This window comes from Pholcus phalangioides, unplaced genomic scaffold (assembly GCF_987345545.1).
Source record: "Pholcus phalangioides strain wild (caught in Gottingen) unplaced genomic scaffold, Ppha-v1.0 ptg000017l_1, whole genome shotgun sequence".
In the NCBI taxonomy this organism is placed as follows: Eukaryota; Metazoa; Arthropoda; class Arachnida; order Araneae; family Pholcidae; genus Pholcus; species Pholcus phalangioides.
In genome coordinates, this window is record NW_028301610.1 from 43418072 (window position 1) to 43444676 (window position 26605).

At 34.1% G+C, this 26605-nt stretch overlaps 1 protein-coding gene and 1 long non-coding RNA gene across 3 annotated transcripts in view; one reads left to right on the forward strand and one right to left on the reverse strand.

Annotated features, from left to right (window-relative positions):
- LOC149073490 (uncharacterized) overlaps positions 1–26605 on the forward strand; it is a 179223-nt gene that overhangs the window by 100039 nt on the left and 52579 nt on the right. The window contains exon 4 of the long non-coding RNA XR_016194418.1: positions 4396–4494. This is a non-coding gene — a long non-coding RNA (uncharacterized LOC149073490). The remainder of the gene's footprint in view (positions 1–4395; positions 4495–26605) is intronic.
- LOC149073491 (uncharacterized) overlaps positions 1–26605 on the reverse strand; it is a 61496-nt gene that overhangs the window by 2497 nt on the left and 32394 nt on the right. The gene's annotated exons all lie outside the window — the stretch shown is intronic.

Below are 26605 nucleotides of genomic sequence, written 5' to 3' on the forward strand. Positions count from 1 at the left end.
TTACTGAAAGACTTATTCAGGATTGAGATTAAAAAGGTGTATCTTGGTGTTCGGGGCATGTGTACATTCATCTTATTTTGACATTACCGATTCCTCCCTCTTTTTCTTCAAGCCGAATCTAAAATGCCTATCCACGTACGCACTCAAACTTGTTGCAAGGTAGTCTTGCACCCAAGGTTGTTTGGTGGTCACTCGTAGTTCCCGCCCATTGTCCTGTTCCCTCTTAATAATAGTGTGAATACAAATTGATTCATCATCCCATCGATTCTGCACAGGTCAAGCAGATAACAAGGCCTCAGTATTTTCACATCTTTTATTGTTTTCTGAAAAGAACATAACTGGGTACGGGGGACTAAGAACTTGAATCCCCCCTATTGAGTCCGCCTGTTACTTATGTAATCTGTGCATGTGGTAGTTAGTAAGCTGAAGAGTTTCAGCCCACATAGAAGCAACTACTGATTTTTTAAAATAGTATTAAATACATAAATATTTCTCATTCTCACATTATTTGATGGCGACTAATGTTGCTAAAAATACAAAAGGAAAATTTTGAATCATTTTTGGCTTTATTGGCCATATTTGTGATTTCTTATGTCATACTTTTAGTTTTTATGGGGGCATAAATACATTTTCATAAATCATTTTCTCTCAGTTGTTAGGACATAAAAATCCTAGCCCTAATCAGCAGAATAAAATTATCGTTACACGCACCAAAACAATTGGGAATGGTATCTGATCAATTCAATAAAATGCCACACTGCTTACTAGAGTTGTACTCCATTCTGTGATTTGAAAAAGATGGCGAGACAAATCTGTTTGTCTTAAAGCCTACTCCATGATCACATGCAGTCAATCAACAAAATATAGATACAATTCCAGCAAATACTTTCGGGTCTACTTAGTCCACGTTAACTTCCTTAAGATCTACATATAAGATCATAATTGATATTTTTGCCCTCTTTTCGTGTCTGAAGCACAAGAAGATTTTTTGGTAAGACGCATCATACTAAAGTCACTTAATTTATGTTTCCCTTCACCAATAGAATCTCTTCTATGGAAAAGGATTTACCGAAATGAAGTCTTACGACTGACAAAATGCGTTATCGGTATGACTATTAGCATTTGTTCTTGGGCATCAAACTATGCTGTTTCATGAAAAGTTTGTTCCCCGGTGACCACGGTTTTGTTCCTCTCGCCATTCTGAATAACAAATAGTGTAGTACTGTACTCTTGGGGAAGTGGATGAACAACCTAAACCAATAATCCAAAGCGAGCATTTGAATTTGCTTATAAGTAGCCTGATTCTTCTTGGGAAGCAATCCTCCCAAGTTTTCACTAAGTCTTCGGCATGACTGTTAAAACTGTTTCTGGGCTTGCACATTTGCATACCGTGCAACTAAGAGTTCGAAAAGCAGTCTATGGTTAAAGAGACAGTTGGGAGTAAACGACTTCAATAGGAATGCCCCACATTCTTCCATTTTCCTATCTTCTACCATCCATACATTCCACACTATTTCCACCCCCCACGCGACCACACGCAGACCTTTCTTCCCTCAGCCATTTCCGTCCATACCACCACCATCCGTAACTGTACAGACAGGCAGCCTTTCGGCACTGAATTCATTTGTAAAGCCCAAGGAAATGCAAATGAACCTTTTTAGACTTTTTCTTCGAGAAAAGGCTCTTCTTATTCTTAATCTTTCGTATTTTTGCTTTCTTCTCAATTCCCTTTTGGATTGATTTGCCTCTTGTTTCCTGAGAACAGCGTATTCAAGCGATAATTTCAGGAATTCCAAGAGCGGGTCGGTACAAGTGCTTTTGTTTTTTTTATTGTTTTTTTGCTTTTTATCTTCTGTACTTTGCTTCCTATTGTGCTTGTGTGTGTGTGTGCAGATGGAAGGAAATGAATTGCGCCTCTTGTGTTTTGTATGCGTCTCAGAAGAACAGGGAATTGTGCACGTCTCTTACTCAAGAAACTATCCATGCTTCTTCCAATGTTAACACTTGTTATTTTTTTGTTATTCTATCCCTCTCATTTTTTTTTTGTAATGTAAAAATTTTGGTTGTTTCCTACTTTTCTCGAAAGTTCTCACTTCATTCTCTATCTTGAAAAATGCATTTTTTTTTTGTTTTTCTTGCAGGTGCACGATTGTTTCATTGAGTTTTGAAAAATGCATGAAAAAAGTGCTTCTTTGTGTGAGTGTGTGTTGAAATTGAGTGTTTCTGGGGACTATTTATATTTAAGTTCAATTGACCTCGTGGATTAAAACAATAGCAGAAAAAAAGTACAAAATACAACCGACACCATTTGTTCCATTTGGTGTGCTAAATTGTCTGATTTGACTTGTTCAAAACAATGAGCACGTTCCTAGATTTAAAATTTACTAAAGAAAAATTCCATTAACACACATGGTAGATGTTCCTTCTTTTTTCTAATTGATTTATAACATTCCTGACAGATATTTTTACACTGAACCACACATTACTCAGACCAACCATTGCGTCTATTAATTACGGGCACTTAAGTCTGTAGATTCTTTTAGAGCGGTGATTCTCACAACGCTGGTACTTTGAATGCCACAAATTATTTCGGGGATAAAATTACATTCAAAATTGTAATTAGCAATTCGTGTGTCATGGGTTTAGGGCTGTTTAAGACAGTTGCAGCAATACATAGTTTGAAGATCTCACAGATGCGATAAATTAAAAAGATTATTCTCGTGGCCCCCTTTCATATTCAGCCCCCTCCCCTCCCGGAGCGAGAACCTTTCCACTTATTGAATTGACGGTGTTGGCTGGACCCATGAGTTCAGATGAACCTAGTTTTATGGGCGTCACTGCTTGGAATGTGAAAGTATAGTCGCAATTTCTCACCACATTTCTTATAACCCTTTCAGACCCTGGTGAAACTAATGTGTGGGTTACTTTTTATCACTGTAGAATTTTTTTCTTTTGACCTCAGGAAGTTAAGCCCTGACTTAAAGGATTTTTCAAGTTTCAAGTTAGTAATATGATGAACATGAAATTTCGGAGCGTTCATCAGAGGGCAGCATTAAATTTAACTTTCAGGGGTTTTTTAAGATAGCTTCCAGGGGGGAAGAGAGAAAGTGCCACCGAGAGAAAAGTGTGATTTGTTACATAAAACTTGGCAATAAAATTCTGGAAAAAATTTCATGTGAAGATTTTCCCAGAAAAAAAATCATTTGAAAATTTGGAAAAAAACCTCGTAAATTCTAGAGCCACCACTGTGCTAGAGTCCTGAATTAAAATTTCATTTTCTCATACATATTTGTAAAAAATGGTTATTTAATTTTCTATTATTCTCTGTGTGTATATATTATGCTTACTAAATGTGATAAATTCTGTTATTACAGTCGATCCCGCTTATAACGTTCCCCTCACAACGTTTTCCCTCTTGGAACGATTAATTTTCGTGGTCTCAACACTAACTAATGCTCTTAAAATTTCCCGTTTAAAGCGCTTTCCCGCTTACAACGTGTTTTCCCGATGTTATATTGAAAAACGTTATAAGCGGGATTCACCGTATACATAGTAAAGGTTATTACGCGTAATCACAGAGCAATTTGGTAAGCTCGATAAATTTCCCTAAATTTATCACTTTCGCCGGCGATTATGCATAGTTAGTCTACCCAAGCGTCGTTGGTAAATCTGATGAATTTCCTAAATTAATCACTTTTACCGGTGATTATGTATAATGTCCAAGAGTCGCATCCTTGGTAAATCGTACTATATGATATACTATGCATGATTATTCATACATGTATTGTATCATTATATCGTTTCCGACTGTATTCATCACACATACTAGACTCATTTGGATTTTGTTTTTCATATCTATCAAATTCATCGGTTAAACTAGGGTATCATGCATAATCCCACATGAAGGCGATAAATTTCAAACATTTATAAAATTTACCAACGACACTTGGTTATTATGCATAGCTGCCGGTAAAAGCGGAAATGTTTTTAGTATTCATCAAATTTATCAACGGCGCTTAGGTATAATAGACGCAACGACATAGTGGGATAAGTCAAGAAACTTGGATAAGACAACCATATTCTCTTTTTTATGGGCAGTGCATTATACAGGGTGTCCTGTAAGTGTAAATGTGGCCTTTATCTCATTAATCGTTTGCCGTAGAGGTATGGTTTCAATTTAAAAAATACCCAAATACGTGTTGAGCATTACTTGAATTGGAATCGTTCCTGTACGACAGGTGGTTGATGAGATAAAGGCAGCATTAGCACTTACAGCACACCCTGTGTAGTATTACTTATTAGTTTTCTTTTCTTTCGCGGTATATGCTTTTATATTGAGTTGCTGTGTTTTGGTTATATTCGACATCCATAATTTTTATGGGCATCTTCTTTCAGCCACCTCGCTGGAACAGTTGCCTGTTGTGGCATTTGTATTTGTATTATGCATAATCTCCGGTAAAAGTGACAGATTCATCAAACTTATCAAGACGATTGGTAAGTATGCATAATAACCGATTTATCCCATTTATCATAACATATACATCAAAATGTACGAATAACATATGAGGTTAGGAATGAAAGATTAAAAAAAATAAAACAGTAGAGTTGTCTTTATTTTTGCAAGTGTTTGCCCCTCGTTGTTGATGTGAGAAAGAGAGAAGCAAGCACTCACTCACTTAGCATTCGCTTACCACTATTTTCCATCCCGTGACAGTGCTTATAAATCACTCGGGAGTTCATGGCGTAGCGTAATTGATTTATCTCATCACATACTGCTGAACTAAAGAGTTAGTGCTCTGAAGGTAGACTTTCGTTTAATACCTCTTAAATCTTCCTGTTTAGCACCTACCTCAATAAATCTCTTTTTCCTTTTTACCCTCCTCCTCTCTCTTTTTACCCTCAAGAGAAAAACTCTCGCTTTCAAAATAAGATTATAAAAAAAAAAATTTATGTATATATAAAATAAAAAGATGTGCGCTCTTTTGCAAAGCACACTCACGCGATCTTGTGTTGGCGACAGACTACGATCAAAAATAAAATAAAACATTAACATCAGTGAATGCCAGTCTTTTTATTGTTATTTAAATTATGTGCTTGATAAATATAAAAATATTCACGAAATAAAAATTTATATCTGCAATTTTCGGCTCGTACTAAATTGAAATAAAAGTTTGTTTGGAATTCTATATAATAGTTTCATTTTTGAAAAACGAATTGCCATATTTTCCCCTCCCCCCCGAAAAAAAAAGACCGCGGTGTAAATAGATTTTAAATAGGGCTGAGAATCGATTAAAATTTTTAACTGGTTGATCGATTTTAATTGAATTTTAATCGAATATTTTCAAATTCATTTACAGCAAATCTGTGCTCAGATGGGAAAATGTAATGTCACTTTTTCAAAATTTCACGAGGGAAAATTTGTAAACAATATTTTGCAAAAATATGATACCGTGGCTTTTTTTGACTTATTGCAATTTGCCTCCGTTGTTTTCTCATAAACCGAAAGAGATGGACGAAATTTTGTCACCTTTCAAAATTTTGACGAACGAGACACCAGAATGCGAACAATTCAATTTTTTGGGAAAAGTGACTTGTGATATTTTGCCATCTGATCACAGAAATAGTGTTGGTAACTATTTATAAAAACATATTTTATTAATTTCACGTATCTATTGACTAAATAAATGTGAATAAATATAGAAATAGATTAACAAGTAAAGGCCGCCCCCCTTGGCAGACACGTGAATGTGCAAATTTCTAAAACTTGGAAAATGACTTTCGAATGTTTACTCTCTCCATGTTATTCAATGGAAGTTGTTTTAATATGTTTTGTAAGATGTGTTTCAATAGGGGATGCACATTTGCGCGTTTTCTGCAAAACTTAGCAAAATACGTGAACCCCAACCAGCTAATGAACCCAAAAGTAAGGGGGGACAATATGCTGAACATGCTTGTCATATCCTGGAATATTTCAACTTCGATCTAGTTTTTTTTTGAAATCAGTAATTTTAGAGAAATTCTCACTAATTTACATTTAATCGACTTGAATCAATATTTTAATCGAAAAATTTGATTAAAATATTGATTCAAATAGTTTTGAATACGGTCACTTATTTGAAATATTATGTATAGAAACACATAATTTAAGACATTTAATCAATTCAGTCAAATAAATCAGGTGTTCGATCGTTAATAAAAATTTTAATCGGATTGATCGAGTAGATTAACTCAACTAAAATTTTTAACTGCGATTAACAAATGATCGATTAACCGACCCGATTAATCGATTAATCGGACCAGCTCTACTTTTAAACTTGATTTTTAGCATCATATTACTAAGATTCTACCACGAATCTGGGCTGGAAGACATTTCGGCAATGGGATAAGTCTGGTGCCAGAGTCTTGACGCTCAGCTCTTGTAAGTAATTAGAAGACTGGGCCTATCTAATTTAAGAAGTTAGTTATATTTTAATAACTTTTGCATTTTTTTATTTTCTTGAATGAAAATTATGTGCGGCTTATACGAAAGTGCGGTGTTTCTACGAATTATTATTTTTTTCGGTCATTCTATTCTATGCTGTTTGTATTCTATCGGAGATTAATTTACAAAAAATTCTTAAATATTGTGAATATCTCACAAATAAGTATTTTGCTTAGTGTAATCGAAATTTTTTTTAATTAACCATCTAAATTTTTTTTTGAATTTGATATTTTACAATGTTGTAATAACAGAAAAAATCGAAAATTGTCTATGATATATTAATTCCTATAATTTTTTGGAAATTTTTTTTTGTTATTATGTTAAAGGAAAACAATTGATAAAATAAAATGCAACAAACTGAAAGGAGGATGAAATATATAAAAAATACGCCTCTAAATCAAAGAAAATTCATAAATTAAAATTTATTCTCGGATTTACATTGGATCTTCATATAGCTAATTAATAGTGCAGTAATTGATATAAAAATTAATTTAAGCTCCAAAAAATAATTGATTATTCTTCAATATTTAAAATTCATCATTTGTGTGTGTTTCATGTGGTTTTAAAAAAATTCTGAAAATTCTCAAAAACACTAAAACACAATTAAAATCTCAAATTAATATACATATGCTTTCATATTATAATCGAAATTTGAAAATTCAATGCCATTTTTTTCAAATTTCAAATTTTATTACTTATTATAAAAATGAAAAAAGACCAAAGAATGTTTAATATTAACATAATAATAAATTCATGAAAGCACATCTTCTTACTACTGTATATCCATGGTCCGTAGAAAACAATTGATAAAATATATGTAAAATTGAATCTATTCATACTCATAGATCATTTTTTTGTTTAAAAATAATATTTAAAAATAAAGATTCTCAAAAATTTTGGCATATAGGACTACTGCATTATAATAGAAAAATTAATAATTATAACTTCAACACTGATATTTTACAGCGTTATAATTATTCTTTTTAAGAAAAGAAAATATCCAAGCAGTTTTTAGGATTAGAATAACTGTTTATTTCTAAAAATACATTTCTTTCAATTCTACTTTCCCCTAATTAACTGTTACTAATGTGCGTGATGAATACAACACAATTGATAATATTTAATGCAACAAATTAAAGCGAAGACAATTAGTATTATTTACAAAAATCTTTATAAATTAAAAATTTTATGATTTTTTTTTCCTGGACTAATCTTACGGATCTCTTGGGAATACGTTATTTATTAAATTTAAAAAAAAAATTACGAGCCTTGTAGAATTTTTGTGATTCATAACATATTGGAACGAAAGTTGTCAAAAAATTTTGAAATAAAATTCACCTCATCCATATTTTTAGATTATAAGTATCAAAGCAATTCTGGAGAAAACACTCACAGTACGGTCATCTTAAATAAATATTTTGCATTTTCCTTAAATAAATAAATATATATTTCCATTTTCCTCACAAATAAATGTTTCGCATTTTTCGTAAATAAATATTTGGCATTTTTCTTAAATAAATATTTGGCATTTTTCTTAAATGAATATTTGGCATTTTTCTTAAATAAATGTTTGGCATTTTTCTTAAATGAATATTTCACACAAAATGCCAATATTCTTTTTTTTATATTTCAATAACATTAAGATTTTTCAGGGGAAAAAATCAAGAAGTGTGGATGATAAGAATGATTACAATATTCTAAAAACACATGTTCTTTTCATTTATTGTTTCCGATATCCATGTTCAATAGAAAACAATCGATTAAGTTAAATGCAAGAAAACAAATCGAGGCAAAAAAAAAGTTATTTAAAAAAAAAGGGAAACACTAAAGAAAAAAAAAACACGTGCACAAACATGTCACATGTGTGGTGACATGATGCATGTGGTGGCCGTTCAACAAATTGAAGGAGGGACAGGGACCGAGGAACGGCGGGTTGTTTGTACCTTTAAAAGTGCAACTATTGAACCCCCCTAATTATCTTAGCAGCAGCAGCAGCAGATAAGTTGGGACGAAGCCTAAAGAAGGCACTAAGAAAAGCTTCGCATGGTGGCGACAACTTAATTAGAAGCAGTAGTGGGTAAAACGGAGCCCCCCCCCCCCCCCCTCCAGAAAGGCTCACCTTAATCAGGAGGAGGGCCGGGAAGTGGAAACAAGGTCCTCATTAAATTTAGCGGAACGGCTAAAAGATTCCGACAATCTAAATACCGTGGTCTATGACTTTCGTCTTTTCCAGGAGAGAAAAGTTCTTAATTGATAAGAATTCATTAATAAAAGAGGCGAGAAAGTTGCCTTACTCTTGGCATCATTTCCTTCTTCGAACTAATTAGAATCGGGCTCGCAGTTCTTACGTTCAATTAATCCGTGTGTTGGGCCCCGCAGGCTCTGTATCGAACAGTTCTGGTGATGATGGTGTGGAAAGAGGCATTGGGGTGGGTTTTCGGTATAAGAGGCAAAAGGTTCTTCCTTTTACTGTTTCCGATCGCCTACCTTCTACCCTTTCTCTTCAACACACACATAAGAATGCCCCAAGAACGTAACTTTTCTTCAAGAAACCACCACCAGCAGCAGCAGCAACAACACCGATGCGTCTGGGAAAAGTTGAAAGAAGAATAAGAAAGCAAAAGAGAGAAGGTATTATTTTCCGATGTTCAATAATTTTGAGATACGCCCCTTCCTTCCCACGGCCACCATCTAAATACTTCTTTACTTTCAAGGAAAATTAGAAAATTGAAGCTGCGGCATCGAGAAAAAAAAATCTAAAAAAAAATATATAAAAGAGAGGAACAAAATTCACGGCGAATTGCATACTGATTAAATTTTAAGAATAATTAAGGAAAAAATGTTCTAAGGTTTTGGTTTTTAATTAAAAGAATAATTAAGAAGCTAGCGTTTTCTTTCTTCTTCCCATATCAAATTCTTTAATTTTAAATACAGTATGAAAGACAATTATAGACATTTCGTCAATAAATTAATAACACCGGTATCCGAGAAGTATGCGTTTACGTACCTTACTTTTAATTAATAGCATTGGGAAATTCGCTAGCCTTTTTTTTGATGAATTTTTTAAATATTTTCCAATGCTATTAGAACGCTTTGTATTAATAGATAGAAGCATAGGAATTTTTTTGTTTTTAGTATAATGTAGAAGAAGTTTGCTGTTGATAAGGAAGATAACATTTAGTCAAATCTCAATCACTACGATTGATGAATGACCACGGGATTATAAATCAACACCAGAGAAAATATTTAAAATCGATTAGGTGAAGAGAAATAATTAATTAAGAATTAATATGCTTCAATCATTCCCACATGTATCTGATATTCCTTGAGAAAACACGTGTTTGTGAGTATTGAATAAAAAAGTTGCAAAGCAATTTCTTGTTAGATAATAACCTTATCGCGTTAATACAGTGTTTCTCGAAGTATGCGTCGCGGCTCATGGGGGTGATAACCGTTGTCATCTAAATAGGCTACTTCTTTACTTTCAAGGGAAATTAGAAAATTGACGCTACGGCATAGAAAAAAAAAAAAATCTAAAAAAGTCTATACAAAAGGAATAGAATACGCTGCGAATTGCATACTGATTAAATTTTAAGAATAATTAAGGAAAAAATGTTCTAAGGTTTTGGATTTTAATTAAAAGAATAATTAAGAAGCTAGCGTTTTTTTCTTCCGCCCGTATGGAATTCTTTCATTTTAAATACAGTATGAAAGACAATTAAGACATTTCGTCAATAAATTAATACCGGTATCCGAGAAGTGTGCTTTCACGTACCTTACTTTAATTAATAGCATTGGGAAATTCACTCGTATTTTTTTCTTTTGTGAATTTTTTAATGGATAAAAGCATAGGAATTTTTTGTTTTAGTATGATGTAGAGATAAGAAGATAACATTTAGTCAAATCCCAATCACTACTATGTGAATGACTATGGGATTATAAATCAGCACTAGAGAAAATATTTTAAATCGATTAGGTGAAGAAATAACTAATTAAGAACTAATTTGCTTCAATTATTCCCACTTTTATTGGATAGGCCCACTCTTTGAGAAAATACATATGTTTGTGAGTCTGGAATAAAAAAAGATTTAAATCAATTTCTTGCTACTAAACAACCTTATCGCATTAGTAGACAGATGGATATCTTGCATAACATTGATTCTCAGTTCGTCACTGTTCCTGGGGACGTTGTCAACCTCTGTCAGGGGCATCTTGGTGAGTTGTCGATACTGAAATGTGCCTACTCAGTACATTAAAGTGTTTTTTTTCTAGACTCTTCTGTGGAGTCACGGATAAACGATGACTAAAGAATGGGAAACACGGGTGACAAAGGTTTGAGGACTCCTGCTGTATACCAAGGCAATTAAGCTTCGTGTTCCCAAGGCAGAACTTTTTTCAATAGTATAGTATAGAACCGAGCACGCCCAGGCTCTGTCGCTTTTGCGATATAAGCTCATTGATCGTGAGATCGTGGGCGTGCCTAGCTCCTATCCACTACCTTGGTGGAATTTGAGTAGGAATCTGAATTGTGACTTATTTGCAGCAAGAAAATATCCATTCCACTTCCAACGATAACGTTCTAGTACCGTCGCCCCTCACAAGGGTGGGGCTGAGGGGATTCCAGCACGAAGGCCCAAGACGATTCTTTCCATTTTTTGTTGATAACTGTAAATTCACTATAGAGGAGCCCATGAAATGGCTCGAGTCCGCCAAAACATTATAGCCTAGAATTTTTTTTTGTAGGATGTGTGTGTGTGTGGGGGGGGGGGGGGGGCTACCTAATAATATGTTGTCAAAAAGTTTAGAAAATACAAGGTCCGTCACAAGACTGGAGCCTCGCCAGCATTTAAATTATATTTTGTTCGTACTCACGTGGGACCATTCCAATGTCTATTGGAATTGCCAATAGGCATGGGCAATGAATTCCAATAACTGAAAGTTGGCATTAAAATAGAACTTAATATTATTTGATGAAGTACGTTTGTTCTACTTTGTTTTCTCTGGATGGAGCTGTTCGTGCTTAATTTCACTCTCCTTGTTTTTTGATTCACCGGCTTAATTCATTACAGATTATGGCTGCCAAGACCGTGGCCCTCTTGCGTTCCAGTGGTAGGGCATCGATACAGGTTTTTATTTTTTGCTTTTTACACTACAAATTTTCAATAGAATGGTCTATGAAAAATTCTGGTTTTGGGGGCCCACAATCCCGGTCTAGGGCCAAGAATCCTTCAGTCTCTGTAAAATCTCATTCAAACTGCAATTACTTAAATTCATAGGAAAAAAGTGAAAAAAATGCATAGGAAAAGGCAACGTGAACAACAGAAAAAGATATAGGTGCTTTTTTTGGGAGAAGGAATTTCGAAAAATTACAGCACCTCGATTATTTGGAAAATCGAACTATCGAGACTCTACTAGGCTACTTAATAACTAGTTACTTTAAACGTTCAATTAAAGACAACATTTTGGTCCCTAAGGCATTAATGGGAGGGGATGAAATTATATTGAAAGCAGCAAATAAAGCTACAATTTCCAACTGGTGTGTTGCAAAACTTGAGGGCACAAGGGTGCCAAAAAAAATTTGCGGACCCAAACGAATAAGTTAAATCGTGGCTTTCCTTTCACTTCTCATGAAACAATAATCCATATAATGCATGAATAAAACAAATACGTATCACCAGTTTAATCATAGATATATAAAAGATTCAAAAAACCAAATATTTTCTTTTCAATTTCAAAAGAAATTTCTTAAAAATCTAGATGATGGAATGTGTTTTTTTTTTCTCCTAATACTGTTAACAAAATCTTGAGGTCAGACTCAAGTTAAGATTAATGGTGAAAAAGCAAAACGAAAAAAATATCCCAACACCAACACAAGACTTTTAAATCCAAAAATATACAGGCTCTAGTGGTTTATTTGAATCACGCAAAAAGTATTCATTCCCTCCTTCGGTGCTGAAATAAGGCAAAAAAATAAAATCCCCGCAAAAAAAAAAAAAAAAATACATGCATAAAATAAATAAGAATACGTTCACGTTTCCCCAAGTAAATATATACGTATTAAAAATTTACATTTTAAATATATTAAACAGAGTAATCCAAATATTACTGGTTACCATTTTTCGGGGGAAGGGTATTCGAATGCCGAATTTTATGCATAATACATTACACGGGGCAGGAAGGGGTGTATGTGTAGGAATATATATATATGCATAGGGATAGGAGACGCTCTGAAATAAGCAAAAAAAAAAAAAAAAATTACTGTGTAGAGCCAGGTATTAGCAGTCTGATTTATGTATGTATGACAGTATAGATATAGAGATGTATCCAAATACTAAGATGGGAGGGATTGGGGTAAGATGGTGGAAAGCATTCCTGTCAAATGACCGTAAGAAACTGGGACTTTTTTTTTTGCCTTTTGTATAAAATAAGGGCCAAAAACTAGATGCATTGGTGCAGGGAAAGGAAATGATTTATATTTGATAAGACGTTCCGGGATTTTCTGTTCCGTCCCCCCTCATCCCCCCCTCAACGTCTTATTTTTTTCTAAGCCCCCCCCCCCTCCTTCTTGCCGCCATTTTATTTATTTCTCCTTTTCTTGTTCTTGCTTTTGTATTTCTGTTTCGGACTTCTCTCTCTCTCTCTCTTAGTTTATGATATTATCTGGAGCGATTCCAAGATATTCAAATTCGGTGGGTTATGGCAAGATGAATCGCCGTTCATTCTTCAGTTTGGAGCTCTGTTTCATATGCAAATTATGGTAGGGGAATAAAAAAATAAAAGGACGGTAGTTCATTTGAATACTGCACGGACTTTGTTTACTGCGGCTGTTGACGAGCGCTGTATAACCAACCAACCCAAGACGACGACGAATACGACCATGTATGTCTGTTACTACTGCTGTATGTATCTAGTACATACCCGAAATTTTTCAATTTTTGTTTTTGTTTTTTTACTTAGGGGCTGTATACTTATTTTTCTTATTTTATTTCTTCATTCGAATGTTTTCTATCTTCTCCATCCCTTTAAGAAAATGCGTCAGTTTTTTTTTTCTTCTATTTATTCCTGAAATTTACATCAAGCAAAGAGTGTTGGTTCTTATTTTATTTTATTTTTTTTTTATCTAGCATATATGTCTTTCTGTTGTATAGTCTATCTGAACAAGCTGTGGTCTGTGCCAACACGAATGATAACATATATAAGTCCGATAGCTACCAGCATAATGATTTGTCGAATTTTTTAAATTTTTTGGTTTAGTTTCTGTAGATGTCCATCAGCCCATCTGCGAGAGTTTTGTTTGGGAAAAGGGTTTTTTTTTTTTGGGAACATGTGGATGTATGGAATAGCATCAGTGATTGACTGTTCAATTTGTATCGTTTCCTCACAGGAACATTTACACTTCTTATGTGTGACTATATACATATACGCATGCGTGTATTTTTTCTTCTTTTAAAAAAACGGAAAATATTTGAATTTTCGTAATGTATTCAAAGTAGGTGGCAAATATTTCAAGAATGAGAGAAAAAGAAAATGTTTGATGATATTGGTCTCATTATATTATCGTCAGTGATTCTGTATAAAAAATATTTGGAAAGTTAAAACAATCCAAAGATTTTGCATTAAAAAAATTTTAGTGAAAAAATATAGTGAAACAATAGTTGTTAATATAGTGAAATATAACTTATTTGTCTTATTTTCTTTTTTCATTCGAATGTTTTGCTTTGTGGAATTTTTTTAAATTTTTTGGTTTAGTTCTGTAGATGCACGCAGGCACGCACATACACACACCAGCCCACCTGGGACATTTACACTTCTTATGTGTGACTATACAGTATAGGCCTGCATAAAAAAACTGAAAATATTTAAATTTTCGTAACTTATTCAAAGTATAATTTTCGTAACTGGTATTCAAAGAATAAGAAGAAATGAAAATAATTACAGTAATAATATTGGTCTCATTATATGTTAGTTAAAAGTTGAATATGTGATACTGCATGAAAAATATTTACAGAGTTGAAGCATTCTCAAGATTTTCATTTGAAATTTTCTTAGTGAAATAAGATTCTACGTAGTAATTTTTCCTTGATGGTATCTTGGTCTTTTTTTCGTATTTATCGAACTTCTATTAATTTTTTTTTAATTTTTAAAATGACGACATTCATGCGCAAGTCATGGAAATAATTTTTTTACGCCCGTTGTATTGTATTACGTATATTGTACGTATAAACTGGTGGTACGTATAAAATTGGTTACATTCGCTCAAATATAACAGTTGCGCTTATTGATTGAATTTTTCAAGTTTTCTAAAAGAACTTTTATCAAACCTTTATAGTGTAATTTCGTCGTAAGAAATAAATATTTTTACATATTTTTAAAATATTTACGAAGTTTATAAGAAATGTATTCCATATTACATAGAGGGCTTGAATTTTTTTCAATTTATGTTATTATTGATATAATTATATAAATAAACAATATACTAAATTGTGAGTAATAAATTTTATTTGAAAAAAAGATAATTCCCTATTTAAACTGTTGTAATGACTTATATTCGAAGTATAATTGGTAAGAATTTATATAAGTCTACTTGATATAAAATGATTCTTCATTGAAATTATTAAATTATAAATTCTTCAAAATTATTAAATTATAAATTCTTCAAAATTATTAAATTATAAATTCTTCAAAATTATTAAATTATAAATTCTTCAAAATTATTAAATTATAAATTCTTCAAAATTATTAAATTATAAATTCTTCAAAATTATTAAATTATAAATTCTTCAAAATTATTAAATTATAAATTCTTCAAAATAATTAAATTGCAAAACTGTTTTATGAATATTTATATAAAATCAATGTTGGCAGCTGAATATATTTAAAAATTTCTGTACACCTAGTAAGAATTTTTTTATGAAACTAATCAGACATTAATTTATATGAATCTTCACTAAAAAAATTGAATCATTTTGGTCACTTTACGTTCTTTGATTATTTTGGAGGATGTCTAAGGAACCTGTGATGCCGCACCCTAAAATTAATTAATTTAATTTCGATACATTCAGTTATGCTAATAATAGTCAATCGTTAAAAGTTTTGTTTTTTTATATTTCAATATTTATATATTTTACTATATATTTTTAAATTTATTATTTTTTAGACGTCACTTAATATTATACTCACTTCACTGAACACAATAAAATCGAGAAAACATTGCAAATAAAAAAATATATTTTAAAACAGAAATAGAACTGTGAAATAAATGATCCGTGGATTCGAAACTTTCCCAAGGAATCTCTGGATTGATTCAAGACCTCCCAAGACTTTTAAACAAATAAAAAATCAATACTAAAATATATAATTTCTACGGGTTATAAACGTATAATTTTCTCGTCACACCCTTGGCTTCAATTTTATTTTTATCAATTTCTCTCGAAATTTATTCATTTGTGGGAAAATAATAGCTTTATGGTTTTCTTCTCTAATGATAATTAATATCGATAGAAATTTGAATTTTTTTTAGAAATTACAGGAACCGCATAAACGTGAAAAAATATGAAAAAATGCTGTAGGATGTCTGAGAGTTCCACGATGTTCAATGGTATTGTTGTCCGTTTCTGACCTTGAGGATCGAAACGGATTTGTTTTGCCTCTGTGTTTCTCTCTGTCTCTCTCCATGAATTCCACGAGATAGTAAGATTTCAAGTTCTAACTGGGAGTTAGATCGTTCTCATATAGGGCCGATCCTAGAAATTCTGCCGCCTGAGATGAATAATATTTTGCCACCCTTGAGATAGGAATTTACCCCTCAAAATGATTTCGATGACCAAAAACCTGCGAGAGTGAAAACACTGTCACAAAAAAAATTGGCATGAAGAATGTCGCCTCGTGCCTGCTTCACAGTAAACCAACTCCGGCCATATATCGCCATATGGCAATTTCCAACCTGTGGAGTTGGGTGGGAAATGAAGACGCCATCTATCGGTCGTCGCCCTAGACTCGATAGGTAAAGAACTTGTTTCGGATGATCTTTCGGCTGTATTCGGACCCATGGACCTTGACGGCAACCTTCATAGTAGAAAACGAGCATATTACAACTGCGCAACTCGGGCGCAGTCGTCTCATGCCTGGCGTCGGTCCTGTTCCCATGGATTCCGGCGTCAAATGTGGTATTGTCAATTTCGGGAACGAAGCGTAGAAAGAAACAGATATAAAGGTGAAATAGGAAAAGTCTAAAATAGCACATTTCTCAACCTATGATCCGCAGGCATTGATTGATGATCAAATTGAAACTTGATCATTTAATTGAAAATAAATGAAAAACTATTCAATTTTAATTGATGTGAGTTATTATGGGCTCAAATATTACACGGCCCATTTCATACTCAGGGTAATCATATCTCATCGGCCACAAAAAAAACTTACGACAAATCTACTAATTATCGCTAAAATCATCGAAGGGTGGACAAATGAAGGGCTGCTGCAAATCTTAGTAAACTGAAATGTATTTCACGACATAAAAAAATTCATCATGACCAGGTGGTTATGAAAAGTAAGGGAAATTGGGATCTAAAATACAGTAAAATACAAACGACGTCTAACATAACAAAATCACTAATTGAAACAGGCCAGTAACTAGGCTAGGGCAATCGGAGCACTGCCCCAGGGCCCCGAGCAAAATGGAGGCCCCACAAAAAATTTTCTTCTATTTTTATTATAATCCTATCGGAGGGACCTGAAGAAAAATTCTGCCCCGGGGCATCGAGAAGGCATGCTGCGGCCCTGCATTGAAACGTTTGGCCAAATAACGGTCTAAATTGGTTTCTTGACTGAATAACGTTCCATACAGCTTCTGTTACACGTTCCTAAAGTACGTTCCTGCAGAAACCAACAGATATAGTTGCTATACAACTTTACACAGCTGCAATCCCATGCAAAAAATGTTTCTCCATTTCAGCGATGACTTTTATTGTCTGCTCTTAAGTTCGAAAAAATGACATAGACCGTTGTACGACCGAACACTTCAATTGTTGCCAGTACCGTCTTAACGCATAAGCTCAAGTGCAGAAAGTGCCTCATGACAATGACATCCGGTCAAAATTTTCGAAGTATTTTTTTGCTGAAAATACTGATGAAACTTACCAACATATTCCAATAAATTTTTAAGATATCCTGTATACGATATGCATTTCATTTTATTCCTCCATTTATATGCCCCGTATTTTATAAGACATCTGGTCGCTCTACTCGGGCTGTAAGCCGGTGGTTCGTCAAATTGTTTCCAGACATTTTACTGGTCCATGCCTTAAAAAGTTTAAAAAACGCTGGTCTAAAATATTTGGAACAAGGAAAATAATGTACAGCCAAACTTGGTTATAACGATATCGAAGATCCCATGAAATTTTGTCGTTATAATCCAGTTTGGCGTTTTCAAGACCATTTAGGCATGAAAAATATAATCCGATGTAGTCGAATACTATGGGCCTATACGAAATTTTTATTTCATCATGATTAGGGTGACCATATTTTGGCGAGAAAAAATACGAGAAATCGGGATCACATAAAAATACGAGATATTTGCAATTCTCGCCAAAACAAATTACCAATTGTCGGCAAAATTGCATACAGGAAGTCTGCAGTGATATAAAATCTATTTCACGAGCAAAAGTTGAGCATGAGAAATATGAGAAATGAAATTCATGAATTATGCAAATTATTTCCATCCTCGAGTTTGGTAACGGTTATGAATTAAAGTGAACTTCATATTGAAAAACGGGACAAATCTATAAAAAGTCGGGAAAATCAAGAGAAAAATACTGGAATTATCCCGTGTGTGTACGGGTCATGAACACGTTTTGTATCAATAGAAAAACAGACGAACATTCCCTCGCAATTTATTAAGTTCTAATTTCATCAATAGCTTTGGGAAAAAAACATTATAAGGGACGCAAAAGCGTCGAAAAAGTGTCGTTATACCCGAGGTCATCACTTGTTATCGACGCTGCAAGCAAGACTCATCTCACTATCTATCTCTATGGGAGTCGGTCGGTCTTGTCCGCAAATTATTGACGTTATAGCCGAGTTGTCGTTACAACCGAGTTTGACTGTATATAAAAAACTTGTTTGATGAGAGAAAACAAGCTGCAGGGACTTTTTTTTTAAACATCTTAACCCCTTTCATCGCTTTTTTTTAGTCGTCTTATTGAAGAGTCTTTGTCTTAAGTCGACCTGAGTTGACCTAAACCAAATCATTAACGGCTTTTCACTCCTACGATTTTCCTGGAACTTCTTGATGGTATCGTTAAGGTTGGGTGGTGACTTTGCTCTTTCGGAACGGTTTCTCTCTCGCTGGTGGCAAAAGTGGTAGGTAGTGTCAATATAGATTGAAGGGGAAAGGCATTGAGAGTAGGTATTCATTACATGTATAACCTATCACCTCTTTCTGAATGATGGAAGAAAATGTGACTGAAAGGGGTGTGAACGAGGGTCATCGGATAAACAGACTATTTGGGCGTGATTTCGGTATTTAAGTTAGACTTAAAATATAATGGGCGATACCTTTGTTGTTAATGTGATACATAATGGATGACTTATTGACTATTTGCGCTCTTCGTCGTCAATTAAATTGCTTTTGATAATAATTACTCTTAAAAGTTTTTCCTTTTTTTGTTTTGTGGAAAACAATGTTTAACTCTATCTTTTTGTATGAAAAATTTTATACAATTTTATGCGAGACGGCCTTTTCAGTATTTTTTATGGTTTAGAAAATACAAATACACAAAAGCCAAGACAAGTAAAATGCCCGACGAGTTGGCTGAAAAAAGATGAAAAAATATGTCTAAATAAGGCTTACTTATAATTATTTAATATTTTAGCCGTGACTAAAATTCAACAACACTGTCAACCTTGTGACTTATCAGTGGGTCTATTTTGAAATAAAAAATGATTATTGAATATGCAGTTACTCTATTATATAATAAAACGCTTGTTTTCCCAATGTTAGTGAAATCAGTGGCGTAATAGGTGTATTTGTTAGGAAGTTGTACGAACTACGGATGGAAGCCCACGTGCCCGTATTTGGGAAGCGAGATAAAGGTTAAGATTCCCTGAATAGTATGGTTTCTCAATCATTGAAAAGTTGACAAAGGTAATTATTGTGTGAAGCGATAATCGCAGAATTAATTTTTTTTCAAAAATTAAAAATTTCTGATTTTTTTATGATCAGTGTCATGATAAGAAAACAATTCCGGGATAAAGAGCCGTGGTCTATTGGAATTAGATCTCGCACCCACATGTGCGAGATGTCTCTGGACAGCCGAGGATTTCATAGCCAATCATCTCCCACCACCACTGATGATGTTCCCGGGAGATATGGATGAAATGTCTGGAAGGTCAAATTCCACGAGACAATGGCTACTTAGCCCGGAAATATATTCTTTTTATTTGCATGGTTTTAAGAAGCATTTTTTTCCCAAAAAATCTCTTTAATAAGAAATTCAATGATTCAAAGTTCTCTTTTTTTATGCTTGAAAAACAAAACATTCAATATTGACTCAAAAATGCAGGGCTCTAAAATAATAAAATAGGGAGTTGTGTGCATGTGTGACGAGTAACAGATGGTCAGAGAGTACGTACAAGTCTAATTGATTCAGTTCTAAGTGACCTATGATTTTATATTATCTAAAGGCCAGTAAACTAACCACGTGGTTCTTTTCAGCCATTTGCATACTTGGCAACCTTTGGAAAGCAAATTAAATGCAAGTTATGACATCTCGGAGAGTCGGAGCTGAAGTAGATAATGTTTATTCTGCCTTCACTCTTTTTCAAGGTCAACGATCATGGTTATGGTTTTCATCTCAGCAGGGTTACCAACTACCGAAGATATCACCCTGCAGCTTACACCGTCGAAACGCGTGAATGGCATAAACATCGGAGAAAATGGTCGCCAAAACTGCGAACTTCCCTTTCCCTGAGGTACAGTAGTATTTCTTTTTCTCTCCCCGCTTGCCATCCTCTTTTAGCTGAATTTATTTGCCGCGAATAAATATTCGGCTTAGGGACGAGAAGAGAGAGATTTAGTTGGTTCTAAACCACTTGTAGAATAGGGCTATCAACGCTCCACTAAAAGAGAGGTGATAAAATCCCTCCCTCCACAAATTCTCGATTATCCGCAGCTTCTCTTCTGACAGAGCCTATAAAACACAAGGCCTAAAGAGCGCTGCGGGAGGGTTGAGAATTCAGTAGCGAGAATACATAGAGAGAGAGTCAGAGAGAGAGAGAGAGGAATGACGAGAGAACCACAAGCACTTTGCTGGCTGTTTAAAAGACCTGTTGAAAGATTTAATGTCTACTGCGAACGACTAAAAGACTCGATAACGGAGATGTTGGCCATAATTTTTCTCGCTAAAGCATTTCCCCAGTGCTGTCGGGTATTTGGCGAGAAATAACACGAAAATTTTCCGCCGCATATATTGGGTGTCGTATATTTTTTTTGCCGGCATATTACGGGTTAATTTTTTCTTAAAAGCAAATATTATCGAATATTTAAAATTTTACGCATATTTAATTTTTATATCGAATGGGAAAATATTTCCTTATACGGTAATACTGTACCCCGAGTTGCGCGATTTTGGAGTTACGCAATTTTCTGTGAAAAATGCTTATTTATAAAATTCAAGCCTGATCACGGGATTGCTGCTGAGATTATTAAGGGATAGTCAAGTAAAAGTTATTTTATTCGATCGGAACAACATACACAGGGTGATTCCATAATTCATTTTGCCGCAATTTACTGGCAACAACTTTCTAATTACGTTTTTGAAAGCAGGGTGTACGTATAAAAAGCTGGTTCTTTATTTTAATAACTATACAGCCCTTTGCATCATGAACGACGTTTCTGGGGTCTACACGTTATTTGGATACTTTTTCTAATTGGAAGTATGCCTCTAGGATCAACGGTTCGCCAGTAAAATGTTGCAAGGGGAATTATGGAATCACTCTGTATAATGAAACGACACTGATTTTAACACTGGTTTTACAGCGTATGAAGATAAATACTTCGAAGTGATTTTAGAAATGGGATCTCAAGATTTCTAAAGCATCTGCCGTTTCTCTGCAGCAGTCACAATTTCATACCCGAGTCCAACGCTATTGCTAATCCTAAAAAATGCTAGTCTTAAATAACGTGATGCTTATTATTGACAAAATGTATCTGATTTGCTGCTCTCAATTTATTTCTATCCGCTGATGAAAACTGTTTTCTTGCCTCTAAACACAAACAGCTTATTTCTTTCAATCAAACAAGGTGCTATCAAAACGCTTCAAAAGCGTTTAACACTTTGCTTTCATTTGCGCAGAATTTAGGAAACCGTCTTTTTTAGGCAACGAATCGCAGTTACAAGGCAAGTTAAAATTTTTTGTCCTAGGGAAATATCATAATGCTTTTCTTTGATCCCAATTAACTAATTTTGATTTTTGATCATTTTTGTGGCACCACGGCCATTGTGGCACCACGGCCATTGTCTGCAGAGGAGGACTAATTAGACCGGAACTTACAATTTATTGAAGATTCCGAACTTCATCTTTTTTGGTGCGAGAGGTTGGTGCGCTCACCCCTCGGTGTGGGACTCCCTGTGGTTGCAATTTTTTTCTGTGGTCATGTCGCCTTTTCGGTTGTACCCCTGTATCAGTATAATTTCTGACAAGGACGAACAGGGTATCGAACTCGCGACACCTCTAAACATCTTTTGGCACTTTAAGTGAGTATTAACTAATATGTATACGTATTTGTAAGCAAAATTGAACCTCGACTTACGCGCTTTCTGTAGGACCAACCTATTGCGTGACTTCGGAGTAATAGACTACTGTAGGCTCTCGATTCAAAGTGATAAACCACACTATTAAAAGCTGGAGAATGTACTCTCTCTTCACCACAATACTTATTCAATGAATAATTTTGTCCCTTTTTTGTACCAGCCTAGTTTAAAACTACATTATTTTATAATGATTTAAAATCCATAAAGATTGATTTTTTTTGGAAGTATGAGGATAATTCATTCTATGCAAATGTGCAATTGTTCATGGTTCATTTGATACTGGTAGGTAATAGTATTTCGTTCCGTATTGCCGAATACTGGTCAGTACACGAGCACGAGAGAAATGATGTCACAGTTACTGAAACCATGAATCATGCTGTCGTCAGTATGGCGTCTGGTACAGCCTCCATGTATAATATAAGCACGCATGCTATGTAATTATAGTGAAATATATAACAACAATCATGGAAGTAAGTTCTTACAAATAATTATTTCTTTTTCGGCACAAGGGTAAAATTGGAGTAAATTATCAAGTTTAGAAAAATTTTTCCTTTCTCTCTTTTCTTTCATACTTTTCAAAAACCCTAGGCGAAGAATTATAAAAATAATTATTTTTATAAGTTATATAATAATATATAATATTTAATTTATCACAATTAGATTTTTTACCAAAAATATTTCTCGACATAAAAGCTTATTCTGTACTTCAATGGGTTGATTGAATGGAAATCCAAAGTTCGCACGCCTTTGACATGAATATACTCACCCAGCTGGAACTCGAACCTAGCCGCTAGCCAGATCTACAAAACCAAAGGTGCTCATCACCTGACTGCCTCGTCGTTCCATGTAAAATTCGATGATGTTCACAATAGTAATAAATTACCTTTTGGGTGAGACAGTATACTAAGGAAACAACGTCAGTTAACTCAAAATGCGAACAACGGCTAGACGCGTTTCGTAACTGTATGGAGTTTTTCTTCAGTAGCTAAGGAAAATTGAAAGATAGCGGAAAGGCAAATACTTCATTATAGCGGGAGTTGCTTGCTGTTCAAGACAAAGAGTCAAAACAAAATGACCGAACGAACCGAAATGACCATCTTTGCCGGTCATATCATTTCGACTCTTTGTCTTGAACAGCGAGTAACTTTCGCTTCATGGAATATTTGCCTTTTCGCTATCTTTAAATTTTTCTTGGCTACTGAAGAAGGAACTTCATACAGTTCCGAAACACGTCTAGCTGTTTTTCTCTTCGTATTTTGGGTTAACCGACGTTGTTTCCGTGGTATATTGATTTTCACAATACTCGAATCCCTAGCCCTACCGGCCAACAATCCATGGTATACTTATCGTCTGGCAATCATCTCAAAGAATGGTGGTATACCACGCATCGTGGTATGCGCATTCTCAAGGTAAGTCCACATTTATGGGCAAAATCGTGTGATCTCTAGACAAATCACGGATTTGTTCTACAGACACTCGTGAATGAATTTTAAGACGGTCTATCGCATTGGCGTACGCAAAGGGGGGTTTTGGGTTTACAACCCCCCCCCCCCTTCTTGAGCCAAGATTATAGTGTCATTTTGCAGGAAAAAAAAGTAACCCCCCCTCAGAAGGGAAAAAAATCTGAACCCCCCCCCCTCGAGAAAATTCTGCGTACGCCTATGGTCTATCGACTGTCACACGTCCACCATACCAAAAAATTAATTTCTACAACACTATGATTATGGAAATTGCTGCCTGTGGCATTGCTGTGCTGCTTATGCAATGAGTATTTTAAATGAACACCAGAGTAAGGTAAACTGAAAATGTAGGTGGACGCGCGTAATATTTCAACACAGAGAGCACTAAATTTGAAATCAATCTTCAGACTGAAGACAAAAGATAATTCTGGTTCTTTTCTTTAAATTTCACTTGTCCAACTGTAACAGGCTTCAAGAAAGTGCTAAAGATGCTTCTCATAAAGTGGATTCATGTTCTCAAGCCAAGCACGTATTTTATTCCTTCGTTAGCTCAGCTTAATTTCACTGCTTTCATAGTGCATTTTTTAACAAAAAGTACACGTATCATTTAGTCATAAATTCGTTTTTTTATAACAAAATAGTGTCTGGCAACCCAATGCACGTTCTCTGGTTATTTACAAAATATACAAAAAGATTGAATCAGAATCACTTACTGGTTTATAAGAAGATTATATAATATATATATATAAGGCGGTGAAAAACCATTTTGACTACCATAATGATGCAGATGAGAAAAGTTTGAAGACAACGACAAAGTAAGTGATAAAGTATTTTCCAGTGACCACGACACTGATTCGCAGTTTACAGTGTATCTTACAGAGCAGCTGAAGAGAGCGAAAAACAATTTAAAGGAAGGAAACTGAATACGTTAAAGTTCATTTTCTGTTTAAAAAAAAAAATAATAATAATAATAATTTTCTTGCTTGAATTTTAACGGGTAAACCTGAACATACGTGATAAAAATTTTTAATCAGATCCCTTAAATTCAAAATATTCCCCCTAAATACCACGTGCAGTTACCGGAAGTACCAGCGCTTTTTGTGAGGGGTGTATCTTCCAAGAATAGCTTTATGGTTTTCACTAGCAGTTGGAAAAGAAAATGACTGCGAAGGCGAAGTAGGAAAAAGAGCAATTTTTCTACTATCTAAAGATGTTGAGAGTGTTCCATCCTATCAGAGAACAGCAAAACGTTCGGGTTTCTGTGTGTTACGTCTGCGTAGCATTAACAGCATAAGCTGGGCATGATGCAGTCGTACTGTGTGGTAGAAGAATCATAAGAGAGAGGAGAAAAGAACAACTCAACAGACTGTGTTTCAGACATTTTTCTTTTTTTTCTTTTCGGTCTCAAGTGTACCACAAACATCAACAGTTGTAATTGAAGTAGAGGACGTGCAAACCGTAAATGTGAAGAACGGAGCAAAAAGAAGAAAAAAATCTTTTTTCTTTACATTAACTTGTGTATATGTTGGTTTATTTTTTTTGCCCTGTCTTGTCTTGATGTTCGTAATACGAAGCGAGTACTTCAAGTAACAGTAAAGAAAAGAGAGTGATGTATTATATATATAAAGGAAGGTGAAGTTTCAAAAATAGTTCTCTGAAAAATCACGCAGCAAAAATTATTGTCAAAGGGCTCTCTCTCTCTCTCTTTCTTGATTTCTTTTTCTTATTTCTTTCTCTATGTAAGAAGTTCTCAAGAGTAGACTTTTGAAACACTTGCAAACTGAAACATGTGCCAAAATTTCATCGTCTTGTTTTTTTATATTCTACATATACAGGGTGTTTCACCAGAACTGCCGTAAGGAATGAAAATTCTGTGATTCGTTCAAGAATTCAAGTATAAAATACGAAATAATCGGATAGCTAAGAGAGTACAATTTTTTTAGTAGTTGTACCCCCAAAAAACTGATTATTCCAAAAAATATGAAAATTATAATTTTTACTCAGCCCCAACTAAAAAATATCCGTTATTAGAACCGGAATTTTTTATAGGCAGTGTATTTTATTTTATCATAATCGTTTGACTTTTTTTTAGTTTTATTTTAGTGTGTATTCGTTTTTTTCGTGATAATTGCTATTATTTCGGGTTGCTGTATATTGTTTTAATTGTATTTCAATTAAATTGGCATCCATATTTTTATGGGCATCATTTTTCAGCCGCCTTAGGTATATTGCGTGTTTCGGCCTTGTATTTATATTTAAAATTTGAGTCGCTCTTTATATATTGTACCGAAAGAAATTCACGTGGTAACAATTGAAAGAAAATTCACTGAGAAAAATTATTGATTAAAGTTCTCAATTTTTCTAATTTTTTTGCCATAAAATATTTCAGGACGCAGAAATTAAAAAATTGAGAAAATTAGATCACCGATATCTCAAAAAGTTTTCTCCGATTGTCAGGGGATAAATTTATTTCTGCATAGCAGAGAAATTCGCACATTTTACCAACTAGGATTTTTTATGAGTGGCGGCAGTATAAAAATTCCAATTTTCAAATTTTCCTAGAAAAATATCCATGTTCTAGAGATCTCCTACAATCTGTATAAAAGTTCTCTAGAAAAATCAATGAAAGTTCCCTAGAAACATCCATGGAAGTTTTCACAGCTTTTAATACCGAGGAACCCCAGAAATACTCTTTCGAATCACCAGTTTATTTTCTATTCAACCCTATACGAACGTCATTGATATTAGTTGCATTATTTTCATTTGATTAGAATTTTCAAGCTGCCTGCAGACTATAGGTTCAGAAACACAGTTATAGATAAGTTTGTCTTGCTTCTTACTTTTCAGAAAAA